Here is a 19,886-nt window from a genome sequence, read left to right as displayed (position 1 = left end):
GGATTTTATTCAAGAAAGCCACTCATGGAGATTGCAGGTCATAAATAAGAATTGATGATATTGGGAGGTAATTAATTGGTCAGTAGCCAAGGAGAGAACACTGACTCCCAAGAGAGACATCTGGGCTCCACTTGTAGGGTTAGGGTTTCATTCTGGCCAAAATTCTAGGAGAAACCTTTTACTAATCCACCCTTTGCAATGCAATTCATCTGATAAAGTCACCCATACTGTTGGCGTGAGTCTAACTCACCATCATTCCAACTAGGAAAGTGCTCATGCTTGCTCTCTGTTGCCATAGAAACATTGCAGCTCAAGTCTCTCTGTTGCTTTGGTAACCCACCCCCATTTCCTCACATCACTACTGCTGGGGTATTTTGCTGCCAAGATAATGGTTTCTATTGTGGATTGAATGTTAATGGAGCAGGACTCTACCCCAGACTACACCCAGACCCACCCCTCCGCAGCTCCACATTTTAAGGCTTTGTCTAAGTGGCATCTTGATGAAATGATAGACACTCAAATCAGATGGAGAGGAGCTGTAGTGGCAGAGGTGGTGGGGGTTCCTTATTATGGTGAAAAGAGGGCTCAGTTCCTAATCTTGAAAAGAGAGGAATAGTATCTAAGAACTCAGAGATCATTCGTAAGAGGGCCTCAGCTGTGTATCAGGACCTGAAGCCATTTCTCCTAATCAATAAAGAATAATGATCATAAATAAAGCTTACTGGGTAATGAATATGTGCTAGGTGCTGGGTTGTGCAATTTATGCCCACTTAATCTCTGTTTTACAGAAGAAGAAAAGAGTAAGTAACCTATTTAATACCACACAGATTCAGAATTTAAACTCAAATCTTAATCACTGAACTAAGCTGTCATTCACTTGAGACTGGGGAAAACAAGAGAAACATCAGAGAGTGTTCTTACATCAAAAGAACTTACTCTTCAACTGGAAAAAGAAACTTAACACAAACAAAAAAAGAGAGAGAGAGAGAGAGAGAAGATAATACCTTACAGGGTATGATTAAATGTGAAGTTCAGGTGCTGTGTTCACCAAGAAGCTGAAGTAGGTACAGAACTCATAATGGATTTTCCATAGGGGAAAAGAAGGGTCATGCAGACCCCAGGAGAGATCCAGGAGTTAAGATTTGTCTCGTAAGAATCAGGGTCAAGTGCAGGCTCCAGCCCAAAGCAGGCCTTTAACCTAAGGTAGCTCCTGCTGATGGCAGCCTTTCTGTTTACCCAGCAAAGGGAAACCTTGTGCTCCTCTTCTTCCTTGTGTCCTCAAGCCTAGGAGATTCAAATTTGCTTAATACCATCTGACTCTTTTACTTTGAAATACAAAAAATATTGAAGTTTCATATAAAATTGTTTTAAATTTTATAGCTCTCAGTTTCACAATCCAATAATTCTATTTGCTTTCCAAGTAGATTTTTTTTTAGCCACCTCAAGTCTTCATAGAATTAAGTGGAGTATAAATCTTCAGAAATAGAATTTTTATGGTGTCTCGATTTTTTTTAATCAGAATTATAACACTCAGACTTGTCCTTGTGTATCTTCTAATTTGCCCCTACTCTCCTCCCTTTATCACTCCAAGGCATGACAGCACACTGGAGACCCCATGCAGAGCTATAAAGGAGACACTGAATCCTCCAAGCAGAACTCAAGGGTGAAGCATCCTGACATCCCTGTCTGTGGGGTCTTTTTAAGCCCAAAGCTGTGGTTCTCAATCCTGAGTTCTCTCAAGTCATCTCAAAGGGCATCAAAAAATGTGGAACTCAATTCAAAGCCAAATGAATATAAACTTACTTCTAATTTTTATAATGTATATGTATGTTGTCAGGAAATCTGAGAGGGAATTGAAGACAAAGATTCATCTGAAAGTAGTATTGATTGTTCACTAAGAAGGTGTTTTGTGAGCAACACCAACTAGAGTTGATCTGTCTCTATCTCTTCCTCTCCTAATTATTTTCTCTCCTAATAGCTGTGTAACATTGGGCCAATCACTTCATCTTCTTAAACCTCAGTTTCCTCATCTGCAAAAGGGGAAAATAATGGCAAATTATTTTTGTGTGGATTAAATGAGACTATGCATGCAAATAGTTTATAGTGGTACCAGGCACATGATGCTTAGCAGAGATTATCATTTTTATTCTTGCAAAAAGGAAACCATTAGGTGTTTTAGGTTGTCAGAAAGACTCCTCTTCTTTAGGGACTGACTAATTTCTGTAAGTCTTAGTTGGTTTCAGCATGTGAACTTTGGAATATGGTATTTCCCAGCTCTTCCTGAAGCTTCTCTTCCAGACTTCTACCTAGATTTGCTAATTTAACTTGATACGTCAAGCTTCTGACCCTACTTAAACCTTGCATCCACCCACTTCAACCTTCTGCATCCTGATTTTTGTGGTTCTGTTTCTGGACCCAGTACTAGATCCTAAATTTTAGTTTTGTGTTTGCTCAGCCATAAATTTCTGATATTCTTGATGGTACACTGTATCCTGGATTATAAGTAACAGGATTATGAAAGGGATCTAAAGCCCTTGTAGGAAGATATCAGATGATCAGCATCAGGTGAATAAGGAATTGTTACCGTGGAATGCAGAGGAAAATTTATTAATCAACTACTGTGTGTCTGGTGTCAGGGCTTAGACTGTGGGAAATTTCTGTCAAGCTAGTCTTGAATGACTTTGTCTGAATAACAGACTCCTCATATAAGGAAAGTCTTGTTCATTAAAAGAACATTCAGCCTAAAGTAGTGAGGAGAGAAGGGGGACCTACCTACCCTAGCCACTAGAGTAGCTGGATCAATTTTGATGACCCATGGGATCACAGGTGGTAGTGCCTCAACACACTCACATCCCCAGTACCTTATTGGTTGCAAAAAAAGGGAAAGCTTACATATTGCGGTCAATAAGCTGATGAAATTATTGGGGATGGGCAAATAGAGAATATGTACAATATATATATATGTATGTGTGTAACAAACTCTAAGGCTACAGGGTTTGAAAGAAACTTGACAAAATAAAAAACTTAAACTTAAATAGAATGATTTGGGAATGAGGTGGGATAGTATTTAAAGTGATTATTTATGCCTGGTGTTTGAGAGACATCAAAACATGGTGGAAAGTGCATGCCAACTTAGAAGGATCTGGTTTCAGCTCAACCCTCACATCGCTGTATGAACCGGGACTGGTCACTTTATTTTTTTTTAATTTTTTATCATTATGTTAATCACCATACATTACATAATTAGTTTTTGACGTAGTGTTCCATGATTCATTGTGTATAACACCCAGCGCTCCATGCAGAACGTGCCCTCTTTAATACCCATCACCAGGCTAACCCATCCTCCCAACCCCCTCCCCTCTAGAAGCCTCAGTTTGTTTTTCAGAGTCCATCATCTCTCATGGTTTGTCTCCCCCTCCAATTTCCACCATTCATTCTTCCCCTCCTGCTATCTTCTTCTTCTTTCTTTTTTTTTCTTTTAACATATAATGTGTTATTTGCTTCAGAGGTACAGATCTGTGATTCAATAGTCTTGCACAATTCACAGCGCGCACCAGAGCACATACCCTCCCCAATGTCTATCACCCAGCCACCCCATCCCTCCCACCCCCCACCACTCCAGCAAACTTCAATTTGATTCCTGAGATTAAGAATTCCTCACATCAGTGAGGTCATATGATATATGTCTTTCTCTGATTGACTTATTTCACTCGGCATGACACCCTCCAGTTCCATCCACGTCATTGCAAATGGCAAGATCTCATTCCTTTTGATAGCTGCATAATATTCCATTGTATATGTATACGACCACTTCTTTATCCATTCATCTGTCGATGGACATCTTGGCTCTTTCCACAGTTTGGCTATTGTGGATATTGTTGCTATACACATTGGGGTGCACGTACTTCTTCGGATCCCTACATTTGTATCTTTGTGGTAAATACCCAGTACTGCAATTACTGGGTTGTACAGTAGCTCTATTTTCAACTTTTTGAGGAACCTCCATACTGTTTTCCAGAGTGGTTGCACCAGCTTGCATTCCCACCAACAGTGTGGGAGGGTTCTCCTTTCTCCGCATCCTCGCCAACATCTGTCGTTTCCTGACTTGTTAATTTGAGCCATTCTGACTGGTATGAAGTGGTATCTCATTGAGGTTTTGATTTGGATTTCCCTGATGCTCAGCGATGTTGAGCACTTTTTCATGTGTCTGTTGGCCATTTGGATGTCTTCTTTGGAAAAAAAATCCTTTAGGATTTTGATGGATTCCTGTCTCACATTGAGGTCTTTCAACCATTTTCAGTCTATTTTTGTGTGTGGTGTAAGGAAATGGTCCAGTTTCATTCTTCTGTATATGACTCCAATTTCCCAACACCATTTGTTGAAGAGACTCTTTTTGTCATTAGACATTCTTTCCTGCTTTGTCAAAGATTAGTTGACCATAGAGTTGAGGGTCCATTTCTGGGCTCTCTATTCTGTTCCATTGATCTACGTGTCTGTTTTTGTGCCAGTACCATACTGTCTTGATGATGACAGCTTTGTAATAGAGCTGGAAGTCCGAAATTGTGATGCCGCCAGCTTTGCTTTTCTTTTTCAACATTCCTCTGGCTATTCGGGGTTTTTTTGGTTCCATACAAATTTTAGGATTATTTGTTCCATTTCTTTGAAATAAGTGGATGGTGTTTTGATGGGGATTGCATTGAATGTGTAGATCGCTCTAGGTAGCATTGACATCTTCACAATATTTGTTCTTCCAACCTATGAGCATGGAACGTTTTTCCGTTTCTTTGTGTCTTCCTCAATTTCTTTCATGAGTATTTTATAGTTTTCTGAGTACAGATCCTTTGCCTCTTTGGCTAGATTTATTCCTAGGTATCTTATGGTTTTGGGTGCCATTGTAAATGGGATTGACTCCTTAATTTCTCTGTCTTCTGTCTTGTTAGTGTATAGGAATGCCACTGATTACTGTGCATTGATTTTATATCCTGCCACTTTACTGAATTCCTGTATGAGTTCTAGCAGTTTTGGGGTGGACTCTTTTGGGTTTTCCACATAAAGTATCATATCATCTGCAAACAGTGAGAGTTTGACATCTTCTTTGCTGATCTGGATGCCTTTGATTTCTTTTTGTTGTCCGATTGCTGTCTGTGGCTACGACTTCTAATACTATGTTGAATAGCAGTGGTGATAGTGGACATCCCTGCAGCGTTCCTGACCTTAGGGGGAAAGCTCTCAGTTTTTCCCTATTGAGAATGATATTCGCTGTAGGTTTTTCATAGATGGCTTTTATGATATTGAGGTATGTACCCTCTATCCCTATACTCTGAAGAGTTTTGATCAAGAAAGGATGTTGTACTTTGTCAAATGCTTTTTCTGCATCTATTGAGAGGATCATATGATTCTTGTTCTCTCTTTTGTTAATATATTGTATCACATTGATTGATTTGCGGATGTTGAACCAACCTTGCAGCCCAGGGATAAATCCCACTTGGTCCTGGTGAATAATCCTCTTAATGTACTGTTGGATCCTATTGGTTAGTATTTGGGTGAGAATTTTTGCATCCATGTTCATCAAGGATATTGGTCTGTATTTCCCCTTTTTGATGGGGTCTTTGTCTGGTTTGGGGATTAAGGTAATGCTGGTCTCATAAAACGAGTTTGGAAGTTTTCCTTCCATTTCTTTTTTTTTTTTTTTGGAACAGTTTCAGAGGAATAGGTGTTAATTCTTTAAATGTTTGGTAGAATTCCCCTGGGAAGCCATCTGGCTTTTGTTTGTGGGGAGATTTTTGATGACTGCTTCAATTTCCTTAGTGATTATAGGTCTGTTCAGGTTTTCTATTTCTTCCTGGTTCAGTTTTAGTAGTTGATACATCTCTAGGAATGCATCCATTTCTTCCAGGTTATCTAATTTGCTGGCATAGAGTTGCTCATAATATGTTCTTATAATTGTTTGTATTTCTTTGGTGTTGGTTGTGATCTCTCCTCTTTCACTCGTGATTTTGTTGATTTGGGTCATTTCTCTTTTCTTTTTGATAAGTCTGGCCAGGGGTTTATCAATCTTGGTAATTCTTTCAAAGAACCAGCTCCTAGTTTCGTTGATCTGTTCTACTGTTCTTTTGGTTTCTATTTCATTGATTTCTGCTCTGATCTTTATTATTTCTCTTCTCCTGCTGGGTTTAAGCTTTGTTTGCTGCTCTTTTCCAGCTCCTTTATGTGTAGTGTTAGGTTGTGTGTTTGAGACATTTCTTGTAGATATTTACAATTGTTAGGTCTTCTTGTTGGATAGACCCTTTAAGTAGGATATAGTGTCCTTCCTCATCTCTTATTACAGTCTTTGGTTATAATCTAATTTGTCTGATATAAGGATTGCCACCCCAGCTTTCTTTTGGTGTCCCTTAGCATGGTAAATGGTTTTCCACCCCCTCACTTTCAATCTGGAGGTGTCTTTGGGTCTAAAATGAGTCTCTTGCAGACAGCATATCGATGGGTCTTGTTTTTTTAATCCAATCTGATAGCCTGTGTCTTTTGATTGGGGCATTTAGCCCATTTACTTTCAGGGTAACTATTGAAAGATATGAATTTAGTGCCATTGTATTGCCTGTAAGGTGACTGTGACTGTATATTGTCTGTGTTCCTTTCTGGTCTATGCTTCTTTTAGGCTCTCTCTTTGCTTAGAGGACTCCTTTGAAATTTCTTGTAGGGCTGGTTTCGTGTTGCAAATTCCTTTAGTTTTTGTTTGTCCTGGAAGCTTTTTATCTCTCCTTCTATTTTCAATGACAGCCTAGCTGGATATAATATTCTTGGCTGCATATTTTTCTCATTTAGTGCTCTGAATATATCATGCCTGGACTAGTCACTTTAACTCTCACGTGATCAACATGGGAGTTTTGACTTGCTTTGTTTCCATCCTGGGCCGGTTTATTGCTCCTTAGGCAACCTAGTGGTTCCTGGCTTCTGGTAGGTCACCATATTGATGCCAAACTTAGTGCAGACACCCAATTGGCATATAACACTATAACCCAGAACTCCTGGGCTCACGTGATCCTCCTGCCTCAGCCTCCTGAGTAGCTGAGACTACAGGCATGCCACTATGCCCAGGTACTTCCCATGTGATGTATGTGTCTCCCATAGTTGGGCAAAAACAGACAATTAATGTGAAAGTGATTTGTAAACATGTAATTACCATAGAGTTGATAGTTCAATAACCATTGTGTGTCTGTCTTGAGTTTTAATATATCTAGGCACTCTTTGTACTTGTTCATGATTTTACTAAGGAAAATTTTACTGACTCTCTACTATGTATACAAGGTGATGCCAGGTGCTGGGCAGGTATGACTGGTGGCTGTGGGCCCTCTCTCAAACCTCCTGTAATTTGCACAATGGAAGACCTTAAGTGTCTGGCCTGGGGACTGAAAAAGTCACTAACTAGTCTCACAGCTTCCAGTCATGCTTCCCTCAAATCCTTTCTCCATGCAGTAGCCAGAATATCCCATTTTCCTCTTAAATATAACATATGATAAAGCATAATAAAACGAACACTCAGAACCAATCATGCAACTTAAGTATTAGAGCAGAAACATGGTAATTACTTACGTGTCCCCTATACCACCCTCTTTCCTCTTCCCAGAGGTCACCACCATCCTGAATGTCAGGTTTATAGTTCCCTTTAAAAACTATTCTTTTGGGGCGCCTGGGTGGCTCAGTCATTAAGCATCTGCCTTCGGCTCAGGTCATGATCCCAGAATCCTGGGATTGAGCCCCACGTTGGGCTCCCTGCTCAGCAGGAAGCGTCCTTCTCCCTCTCCCACTCCCCCTGCTTGTGTTTCCTCTCTTGCTTTGTCTCTCTCTGTCAAATAATAAATAAAATCTTTAAAAAAAACAACCAACAAACAAAACAGTATTCTTTCATCCCATCTATATACTCAAATAATGTATTCTTATTTTTGCTTGTTTTGAGCTTTATAAAGAGGATACCTCATGGTATGTAATCTTCTGGGGTTGCTTTTAAAGTTCATCATCTTCCTAAGATGTTCCATGTTGGTGTATAATTTTTGTTCTTTCATTTTCACCACTATATACCTACTGTGATCTTAAAAAAAACCAAAAACTGTCAAGGTGCGCCTGGGTGGTTCAGTCCTTAAGCATCTGCTTTCAGCTCAGGTCATGATCCCAGGGTCCTGGCATCGAGCCCCACATCAGGCTCCCTATTCCGTGGGAAGCCTGCTTCTCCCTCTCCCGCTCCCCCTGCTGTGTTCTCTCTCTCACTGTGTCTCTCTCTGTCAAATAAATAAATAAAATCTTTTTAAAAAAACTATCAAATCATATTGCTCTTCAACTAAAATACTTTAGTGGCCTCCCATTAAATTTAGAGTAAATCTCAAATTCCTTACTTCCACTACAAGGCTCTCCATGATTTATTCAGCTATTTACAGTCCTAAGGCAACCCCTTTTATTCTAGGGATCTGCTTTTTTGTGCTAGTCTTGGCCTATTGTTACCTGTGAATTTTGGAACCTGCTCTCTCCTACCTTCTCCTGTTCCCTCTCTCCTGTTCCTAACTGGCCTATAATTCAGAGGCTCCCTCCCACCTCTCCAGTTTCTGCTCTCCCCACTCTCACACTTGTCCTTGGTTCCAACCACACGGTCATTTCTTTCCAGTTTCTATATCCCTATCTCAGCGGCTTTGCTGGAATGCTACTATTCCTTATTCTTGATCTTGTTAGCTCCTGTCTGCTAGGATGACCCTGCCTTCTTACCCATAACCCTCTGCTGACAGATTAAGTAGGTACTGTTCAACCCTCTCTCCCTGTCCTATCTGTTCCCTTTATTATACTCAGTAAAGTGTGAACCTCAATTATATTGGCTTATTTGTGTGTTTATTCAGTTATTGTTGATCTTATTTCTGGAAATTCAAGGAGGTCAGGCACTATCCATCTTACCCACCCCTGTATTCCTAGAACCTGGAACAGTGATTGACAAAGAGTAGATCCCCAGGAAATATCTGCTAATCGAGTACATGCTTGAAAACATAAATGAAATAATGAATAAATTTATTAATATGGATCTGGGTAGAACCAGAATTTGTTTACAAAATCCCTTGCTGGGGCGCCTGGGTGACTCAGTTGGTTAAGTAACTGCCTCTGGCTCAGGTCATGATCCTGGAGTCCTGGAATCAAGTCCTACATTGGGCTCCCTGCTCAGCAGGGCGTCTGCTTCTCCTCTGACCCTCCCCCCTCTCATGTGCGCTCTCTCTCTTTCTCTCTCTCTCAAATAAATAAATAAAGTATTTAAACAAATCCATTGCTATAGGTAGCCATGAGTCTTAGCCTCTCCCTGTCCCTATCCAAAGAGCTCGGATATTCTCATATCCCCAGTTCCAAATTCCAGATAGCTGCATTTATGTCTGTTGAGTCCTGTCCCCTATAGAAGCCCATAGTTGTGCCTGTAGTTAAAGTTGGGTTGCAGGACATCCTTGATAAAAGCTCCTTTCTCCTGGAGCTCAATAGCTGCCTTTGCTTCCCAGTTGTACGCCTTGAATTGGTTTCCTCTCTCCAAGGTACTGACCTCCCTTTATATTTGTTTCTCCCTCAGAAAAAAGGATAGCATATTTATAAAGTATATTGAGGGTTAATTTGGCAGAGTCTCTTGCTGGAGCATGAAATGACATTTTTGCTTCGACCTGTCGAGTCCTTGTGACTTTCCAGAAATGGATTTGGGTAATGACTTGTCATTATGAGTAATTAGCATTTGTGGAAGTCTGAGAAGACATGCCCTTTTCTTTTTTTCCCTTTTTTTAGCTTTGGAAACTTTACTACCCTTTTGACACTACTTTTGAGGTTGCTCTTTGGTAAGGGGTGAGATAAATTCATGAAAATAAAAGGTTATCCATCAATGCCTATAATTAACCCTTCACCATACTAAAAGAAATGAAAATGTTTATATTACTTTTTGTGTGTGTGAGTGTTTCTTTTCCTTTAAATTTTTTATTGTTACGTTAATCACCATACATTACATCATTAGTTTTTGATGTAATGTTCCATGATTCATTGTTTGTGCATAACACCCAGTGCTCCACGCAGAACGTGCCCTCTTTAATACCCATCACCAGGCTAACTCATGCCCCCACCCCCTCCCCTCTAGAACCCTCAGTTTGTTGTTCTGAGTCCATCGTCTCTAATAGTTCATATCCCCCTCCCATTTCCCCCCCTTCATTCTTCACCTCCTGGATCCCTTTTTTTTTCTTAACATATATTACATTATTTGTTTCAGAAGTACTGATCTGAAATACCCTCCCCAATGTCTATCACCCAGCCACCCCAGCCCTCCCACCCCCCACCACTCCAGCAACCCTCAGTTTGTTTCATGAGATTAAGAATTCCTCATATCAGTGAGGTCATATGATACCTCTCTTTCTCTGATTGACTTATTTCACTCAGCATGACACCCTCCAGTTCCGTCCATGTCGTTGCAAATGGCAAGATCTCATTCCTTTTGATGGCTGCATAATACTCCATTGTATATATATGCCACCTCTTCTTTATCCATTCATCTGTCGGTGAACATCTTGGCTCTTTCCACAGTTTGGCTATTGTGGACATTGCTGCTATAAACATTGGGGTGCACATACCCCTTCGGATCCCTACATTTGTATCTTTGTGGTAAATACCCAGTACTGCAATTGCTGGATCGTACGGTAGCTCTATTTGCAACTTTTTGATGAACCTCCATAATGTTTTCCAGAGTGGCTGCTGCACCAGCTTGCATTCCCACCAACAGTGTAGGAGGGTTCCCCTTTCTCCGCATCCCCGCCATAATCTGTCATTCCCTGACTTGTTAATTTGAGCCATTCTGACTGGTATGAGGTGGTATCTCATTGAGGTTTTGATTTGGATTTCCCTGATGCTGAGCGATGTTGAGCACTTTTTCAAGTGTCTGTTGGCCATTTGGATGTCTTCTTTGGAAAAATGTCTGTTCGTGTCTTCTGCCCAGTTCTTGATTGGATCATTTGTTCTTTGGGTGTTGAGTTTAAGAAGTTCTTTATAGATTTTGGATACTAGCCCTTTATCTGATATGTCATTTGCAAATATCTTCTCCCATTCTGTCCGTGGTCTTTTGGTGTTGTTGACTTTCTTTTGCTGTGCAAAAGCTTTTAATCTTGATGAAATCCCAATAGTTCATTTTTGCCCTTGCTTCCCTTGCCTTTGGCGATGTTTCTAGGAAGAAGTTGCTGCGGCTGAGGTCGAAGAGGTTGCTGCCGGTGTTCTCCTTTAGGATTTTGATGGACTCCTGTCTCACATTGAGATCTTTCAACCATTCTTGAGTCTATTTTTGTGTGTGGTGTAAGGAAATGGTCCAGTTTCATTCTTCTGCATATGGGTGTCCAATTTCCCAACACCATTTGTTGAAGAGACTGTCTTTTTGCCATTGGACATTCTTTCCTGCTTTGTCAAAGATGAGTTGACCATAGAGTTGAGGGTCCATTTCTGGACTCTAGATTCTGTTCCATTGATCCATGTGTCTGTTTTTGTGCCAGTACCATACTGTCTTGATGATGACAGCTTTGTAACAGAGCTTGAAGTCTGGAACTGTGATGTCGCCAGCTTTGCTTTTCTTTTTCAACATTGCTCTGGCTATTCGTGGTCTTTTCTGGTTCCATACAACTTTTAGGATTATTTGTTCCATTGCTTTGAAAAAAGTGGATGTTATTTTGATGGAGATTGCATTGAATGTGTAGATTGCTCTAGGTAGCATTGACATCTTCACAATATTTATTCTTCCAACCCATGAGCATGGAACGTTTTTCCGTTTCCTTGTGTCTTCCTCAATTTCTTTCATGAGTATTTTATAGTTTTCTGAGTACAGATCCTTTGCCTCTTTGGTTAGATTTATTCCTAGGTATCTTATGGTTTTCAGTGCCATTGTAAATGGGATTGACTCCCTAATTTCTCTCTCTTCTGTCTTGTTGTTGGTGTATAGGAATGCCACTGATTTCTGTGCATTGATTTTATATTCTGCCACTTTACTGAATTCCTGTATGAGTTCTAGCAGTTTTGGGGTGGACTCTTTTGGTTTTCCACATAAAGTATCATATCATCTGCAAACAGTGAGAGTTTGACTTCTTTGCTAATTTGGATGCCCTTGATTTCTTTTTGTTGTCCGATTGCTGTCTGTGACTAAGACTTCTAAAACTATGTTGAATAGTAGTGGTGATAGTGGACATCCATGCTGTGCTCCTGACCTTAGGGGAAAGCTCTCAGCTTTTCCCCATTGAGAATGATATTCGCTGTAGGTTTTTCATAGATGGCTTTTATGATATTGAGGTAGGTACCCTCTATCCCTATACTCTGAAGAGTTTTGATCAAGAAACGATGCTGTACTTTGTCAAATGCTTTTTCTGCATCTATTGAGAGGATCGTATGATTCTTGTTCTTTCTTTTGTTAATGTATTGTATCATGTTAATTGATTTGCGGATGTTGAACCAACCTTGCAGCCCAGGGATAAATCCCACTTGGCCATGGTGAATAATCCTTTTAATGTACTGTTGATCCTATTAGCTAGTATTTTGGTGAGAATTTTTGCATCCATGTTCATCAGGGATATTTGTCTGTAATTCTCCTTTTTGATGGGGTCTTTGTTTTGGGGATCAAGGTAATGGTGGCCTCATAAGACAAGTTTGGAAGTTTTCCTTCCATTTCTATTTTTTGGAACACTTTCAGGAGAATAGGTATTAATTCTTCTTTAAATGCTTGGTAGAATTCCTCTGGGAAGCCATCTGGCCCTGGGCTTTTGTTTCTTGGGAGATTTTTGATGACTGCTTCTATTTCCTTAGTAGTGATGGTCTGTTCAGGTTTTCTATTTCTTCCTGGTTCAATTTTAGTAGTTGATACATCTCTAGGAATGCATCTATTTCTTTCAGGTTATCTAATTTGCTGGCATAGAATTGCTCATAATATGTTCTTATAATTGTTTGTATTTCTTTGGTGTTTTTTGTGATCTCTCCTCTTTCATTCATGATTTTGTTGATTTGGGTCATTTCTCTTTTCTTTTTGATACGTCTGGCCAGGGGTTTATCAATCTTGTTAATTCTTTCAAAGAATAGTTTCGTTGATCTTTTCTACTGTTCTTTTGGTTTCTATTTCATTGATTTCTGCTCTGATCTTTATATTTCTCTTCTCCTGATAGGTTTAGGCTTTATTTTCTGTTCTTTTTCAGCTCCTTTAGGTGTAGCATTAGGTTGTGTATTTGAGACCTTTCTTGTTTCTTGAGAAACGCTTGTATTGCTATATGCTTTCCTCTTAAGACTGCCTTTGCTGTATCCCAGAGATTTTGAACAGTTGTGTTTTCATTTTCATTTGTTTCCATGAATTTTCTAAATTCTTCTTTTATTTCCTGGTGGACCCATTCATTCTTTAGGAAGATGCTCTTTAGCCTCCATGGATTTGAGTTCTTTCCGACTTTCCTCTTGTGATTGAGTTCTAGTTTCAAAGCACTGGGTCTGAAAATATGCAGGGAATAATCCCAATCTGTTGTACCATTTGAGGCCTGATTTGTGACCTAGGATGTGATCTATTCTAGAGAATGTTCAATGGGCACTAGATAAGACCCCTTTCAAATTTCTTTTGGGCTCGTTCGTGTTTGCAAATTCCTTTAGTTTTTGTTTGTCCTGGAGGATTTTTATCTCTCCTTCTATTTTCAATGACAGTCTAGCTGGATATAGTATTCTTGGCTGCATATTTTTCTCATTTAGTGCTCTGAATATATCATGCCAGTCCTTTTCGGCCTGCCAATTCTCTGTGGATAGGCCTGTTGTCAATCTAGTGTTTCTACCATTGTAGATTACATATCTCTTCTCCCGAGCTGCTTTCAGTATTTTCACTTTGTCTCTGAGACTCATAAGTTTTACTATTAGATGTCGGGGTGTTGACCTATTTTTATTGATTTTGAGAGGGGTTCTCTGTGCCTCCTGGATTTGGATGCCTGTTTCCTTCCCCACATTAGGGAAGGTCTCTGCTATAATTTGCTCCAATATACCTTCTGCCCCTCTCTCTCTTCTTCTTCTGGGATCCTAATAATTCTAATGTTGTTTTGTCCTATGGTATCGCTTATCTCTCAAATTCTGCCCTCGTAATCCAGTACTTGTTTCTCTCTCTTTTTCTCAGCTTCTTTATTTTCCACCATTTGGTCTTCTATATTGCTGATTCTCTCTTCTGCCTCCTTTATCCTAGAAGTTAGTGCCCCCATTTTTTATTGCACCTCATTAATAGCCTTCTTGATTTTGACTTGGTTAGATTTTAGTTCTTTCATTTCTCCAGGAAAGGTTTCTCTAATAACTTCCATGCTTTTTTCAAGCCCAGCTAGTATCTTTAAAATCATGGTTCTGAACTCTAGGTCTGACATCGTACTAATGTCCGTATTGAATAGGTCCCTGGCAGACGGTACTACAACTTGTCCTTTTTGTTGAGGTGATTTTTTCCATCTTGTCATTTTGTCCAGAGGAGAATAGATGAATTAGAGAACAAAATGCTAACAGGGTAACAACTTCCCCAGAAAATATACTCTAAACAAATCAGAAAAGACCAGAACCCGGGGGAAAAGAAAGGGAAAGAAAGCAAAAAGAAAGAGAAAGAAAAAGGTAAAAACAAACAAAAACAGAACAAAACAAAACAAAAAACAGAATATGATCAAATATGATCAGGCTGGTGCATAGGTCATTGCCACACACTAGATTTTAGGTGTATTTTGGTCTGTTAAAAGAGTGTCTCCCAAAATTTTAAAGAAAGAAAGCCTTATATACGTACAAAATAAGGGCTGATATGATGAAGGAATGGCATATGACTGTAAAGATGAAAATTATAAAAAATTTTATAAAAGGAATTGATAAGAAGTTGTTTGAAAAAAGAAAGAAGAATAATTAAGAAAAAAAGAAAGAAGAAAATAAAGGGGGGTAGAGAATGTGATCAGGCATGAGACTAGAACAAAGCCATACACTAGAGATTTAAGGTATATTTTGATCTGTTAGAAGAAACTGTATCTCAAAATTTTAAAGAAAGAACAACTTATATTTATATGCCAAAAATAAGGGTTACTACTATGGAGGGATAGAATATGACTCTGAAAATGAAAAATAAAAATGTTTTTTTAAAAAAGGGATTGATAAGATGTTGGTTGAAAAAGGGAAAAAGAAAAATTAAAAAAAAAAGAAAAAAAACAGTTAAAAAAATATTAACTTTGCAGGACTAAAGAATCATGGTAAAAAAGCCATGGATTCTATGTGCATTATTCCCCTAGTGGTGGAGTTCTGCCGTTCTCATTGATCAGTAAACTTGGTCTTGGCTGGCTGTTCTTGCGGATCTTCTAGGGGAGGTGCCTGTTGTAGTGGTACCCAAATGTCTTTGCCTGAGCCGGAATTGCCCGGACCTTGCAGGTCCGGGTTACGTAATCTGCTCGGGTTTGCTCTTGGGAGCTTTTGTTCCCTGCAAGCTTTCCGTACAGTTTTGGAGGATGAGAGTGAAAATGGCGGCTTCCCAATCTCTGACCTGGAGAAACCAAGAACTCGGGGCCCCGCTCCTCAGTGAGCCCCCAGTTAAAAGCCGTCAATCACTCCCGTCTCCCCAGTCTCTGGCCGCACTCCGTGCTCACCCAGCCTGTGACCGAGCGTTTCTATCTCTGGCACCCGACTCGGTGTAGAGTCTCCAAACCCAGCAGATCCCTGTGGTGCATTCCCACACCGCTCCTCCCAGGGGAGGAAGGGGACTCTCTCTGGATCTGCCGCTTGTTGGGTCCCTGCTGGAGAAGCAGTGGCCCGACTGTGTCGCTGATCACAGTTTATGGCAACCCTGAGCTGAGAGTCCGCACCTCAGCTCTGTCTCTGCAGCCGGCTTCCCCCTCTGATACCCAGGAGCTCTCCTGCACTTAGGCACCCCTGGTCTTTCTGTGACCCCGAGGGTCCTGAGACCACACTGTCCCGCGAGGGTTCCACCCCCCGCTTAGCCACTGGAACGACGTCCCTCAGGGGAGCCAACTTCTAAATGTTCCGATTTTGTGCTCCCCGGCTCTATCACTTGCCAGAAGCAGCCAAAGAGGTCCCCTCCCCTGCCATCTATCCTCCCGAATATCGCCTTGGATTCACTTCTCTGCACATCCTACCTCCCAGAAAGTGGTCACTTTTCTGTTCAGAGAGTTGTTGCTATTCTTTTCTTTGCTCTCCTATTGAGTTCGTAGGTGTTCAGAATGGTTTGACCCCTATCCAGCTGAATTCCTGAGACCAGACGAAATCCAGGTCTCCTACTTTTCTGCCGTCTTGCTCCACTGAAAATATTTATATTTTTAGTGGTATCTAGATGTATCTTCCAGGCTAGAAAAGATGTCTTTTAAACACTTTAGATTTTTTTTTAAAGTAACCTCTATGCCCAATATGGGGCTAGAACTCATGACCCCGAGATCAAGCGTCACATTCTCTCCTGACTGAGCCAGCCAGGTGCCCAAAAAACATTTAAGCATAAATTTCATTGTGGTACAAATTCAGTATCTAGATATTTTTTCCTTTAAACACTTTAAAGTTAGCATTTATAAGTTGATATTTAGAAGCAAAGAAGAGAGCCACAGTTCTGATTTCTTATTCGATATGTTTGATAACGCTTTGTCATCTGTCATAATCAGTGTTTGAGGATGTCTGTGACTGCTTACTGCTCCTAGATATTCTTGTTGATTTATAAGATGTTAGAACCAGAATGAATCTTAGACTTCAACTTATCTAGTCCTCTCATTTTGCAGATGAAGAAACCAAGGGCCCCCAAAAGATAAAGTGACTGTTTTTTAAGTACTTAACTCATAGTTTGGAGATTGGACTAGATGACCTTTAAAGTTCTTTCCAAATATATGAAATACAGAGCAAAGTATTTTAGAGAGTTTCAGCACTTGTAGGGATTCTCTGGGCTCACAATAACATTGACCTTATTTAGTTCTATTAAAACAAATTCTGGCATGTTCACAAATGGATTGTCTCAGTTTAGACATAATAAGTACCTTATTTGTTCTATTATCAGGGCTGCATTGTGCCAGAGTCTCAGTCAAATGCCTGGAATCTGAATGGTGGAAAACAAATAAACAGTGCTGCTAGACTGCTTTCCGGAATAGAGAGATATTGACCAGAAATACATTCATGGGCTCTCACAAGCATCGGAGAAGCCATGAATGAGGGACACTTTTACTTGCTGTCTTACCAAAGTCACTAAATTGTAAATTGGAATAAGGAAAGTGTGGGAAATAGCCTGATATTCCTTTGACTAATCCAAGCTTGTTGCTTGCAAGTTAGAATAACAATATCATGAAATGATCCCATGTATAATGCAGTTGGCTCCCCCCCCAAAAAAAGGAATCTGTGTGTGACTTTAGAATTATCTCCCTTCTGCTCTCCTCCTCTCCTTCCTTTCTTTCCTCCTTGTCGCTTCCCTCTTCTCTTCCTCCATTCATCTTCCCTTACTTCTGTTATCTCCCTCTCCCTCCCTCATCCCTCTCCATTTCCTATCTTTCCTTTTTCTCTCTGCATATTATTTTGGACTTCCTTCCCCTTTGGCCCCAAAACTAAATTTTTCTGTTTTAATTAAAAGTGGGATGGGTTGGCCTGGTGATGGGTATTAAAGAGGGCACATACTGAATGGAGCACTGGGTGTTACATGCAAACAATGAATCATGGAACACTACATCAGAAACTAATGATGTAATGTATGGTGATTAACATAACATAATAACAAAAACGAAAAAAGAAAAATAAATATTTAAAAAAAAGGAAAAAAGTGCTGATACAGTCTAGAAGTTCTGGAGTAATTGCAAGAGGATATATTGTTATGCAGAAGTAGAAATTCTAGTTCTGTTTATTATATCTACAATATGAAAAATTAGGTTTTACTAATATATCATTATGTTTTTACTGATAGTGGTAAAAGATCAAAGATGTCTGGATTTCTTAGGTTTGACTTGATACAGAATGAAAAAAAAAATTATGATTCTAGTCCTGAATCTAAGCAACTTGTTCTGTGATCTTCCCCAAGACCCTTTTATTTCATTATTGTAGGTTTCATGCCTTTATTTGCTAGATGGGCATGGGAATGTATCAAGAGTTTAACTTCCTTCTTATAATGTGCCTTGGTTGCTTTTCTTCAGCTGCTAGGTCAACTATGGCTTTATGAAATCTTCCTTCTTAGCATATTGCAAAAACAGGTGTTCATCCCAGATACTATAGTAGTGCAGGGCTAGGAGTTGGGCCTATCTCCACATTTTGGTAAATATTTACTAAGTGTCTCTAGGTAGGGTACTGTGAGCCAGGAACTCACATGCAAAATGCAAAAATGAAGAGGAATGGGCCCCACTCTGGTGGCAGACACAGACAGACAAACACAATAGAGTGTGATAGGTACTTTGACAGATATCCAATGGGTGCAGCTATGATGCAGAGATTTCTGGATTGGGTGCTCAATGCATTCTCTTCCCATATAACAGCAATTTTCAAAAAAAATGTGCTGCATGAACCCCGAGAAGCTTGCTAAATGTGTAGATTCCTGGTCATAACCCCAGAACTCTAGAGCTTAAGGTAGAACCTGGGAATATACAATTTATAGCAAGCTCCCAGATAATTTATAAATGATTCCAATGGAATATACATTTAAAATATATCTAAAAATAGGATAAAAAATTAACATACAGAAGTCAGTTGCATTTTTATACACTAATAAAGAATTCTCAGAAAAAGAAACTAAGAAAATAATCCCATTTACAATTGCATCAAAAAGAATAAAATACCTAAGAATAAATTGAACCAAGGAGGTGAACAACCTGTACTCTGAAAACTATAAGACATAGATGAAAGAAACTGAAGATGACACAAATAAATGGAAAGATATACCATGCTCAAGGATTAGGAGAATTAATATTGTTAAATTAACCACACTACCCAAAGCAAGGTACAGATTCAATGCAACCCCATCAAAATTCCAATGTCATTTTTCAAGGAACCAGAACAAAGAATCATAACATTTGTATGAAACCACAAGACCCCAAATAGCCAAAGCAATCTTGAGAAAGAATAACAAAGCGGGAGGCATCACAATCCCAGATTTCAAACTATACTACAAAGCTATAGTAATCAAAACAGTATAGTACTGCCATGAAACAGACACATAGCTCAACGGAATAGAATAGAGAGTCCAGAAATAAAGCTATCACATATGGTCAATTAATCTACGACAAAGGAGGTAAGAATATACAGTGAGAAAAAGACAGTCTGTTTAATAATTGGTATTAGGAAAACTGGACATCTACATGCAAAAGAATGAAACAGGACCACTATCTTACACCAAATACAAAAATAAATTCAAAATGATTAAGGATTTGAATTAAGACCTAAAGCCACAAAACTCCTATAAGAAAACACAGGCAGTGAGATTTATTACATTGGTCTTAGCAATATCTTTTTTTGGACCAGTATCCTCAGCAAGAGCAACAAAAGCAAAAACAAACAAATGGGACTTCATCAAACTGGAAAGCTTCAGCACAGTGAAGAAAACCTTCAATAAAACAAAAAGGCAACCTACTAAGTAGGAGGAGATATTTGCAAATCATACATCTGATAAGATGTTAACATCCAAAATATATAAAGAACTTACATGACTTAACATCAAACAAACAACAACCAATTAAACAATGGGCAGAGGACTTGAATAGGCATTTTCTCAAGAAATACATCCAGATGGTCAATAGGCACATGAAAAAATCCTCAACATCATGCATCATCAAGGAAATGAAATCAAAACCTCAATGAGATGTCACCTCACTTGATCAGATTGGCTATTATCAAAAAGACAAAAAAAATAAAGAAAGAAAAAGTGTGGTGAG

The sequence above is a fragment of the Callorhinus ursinus genome, unplaced genomic scaffold (genome assembly GCF_003265705.2).
Source record: "Callorhinus ursinus isolate GAN/ISIS: 27379988/994484 unplaced genomic scaffold, GSC_fseal_2.0 scaffold56, whole genome shotgun sequence".
NCBI classification, from domain to species: Eukaryota; Metazoa; Chordata; class Mammalia; order Carnivora; family Otariidae; genus Callorhinus; species Callorhinus ursinus.
The sequence above is the reverse complement of the archived record's forward strand: the minus strand, read 5'-3'. Positions refer to the sequence as shown.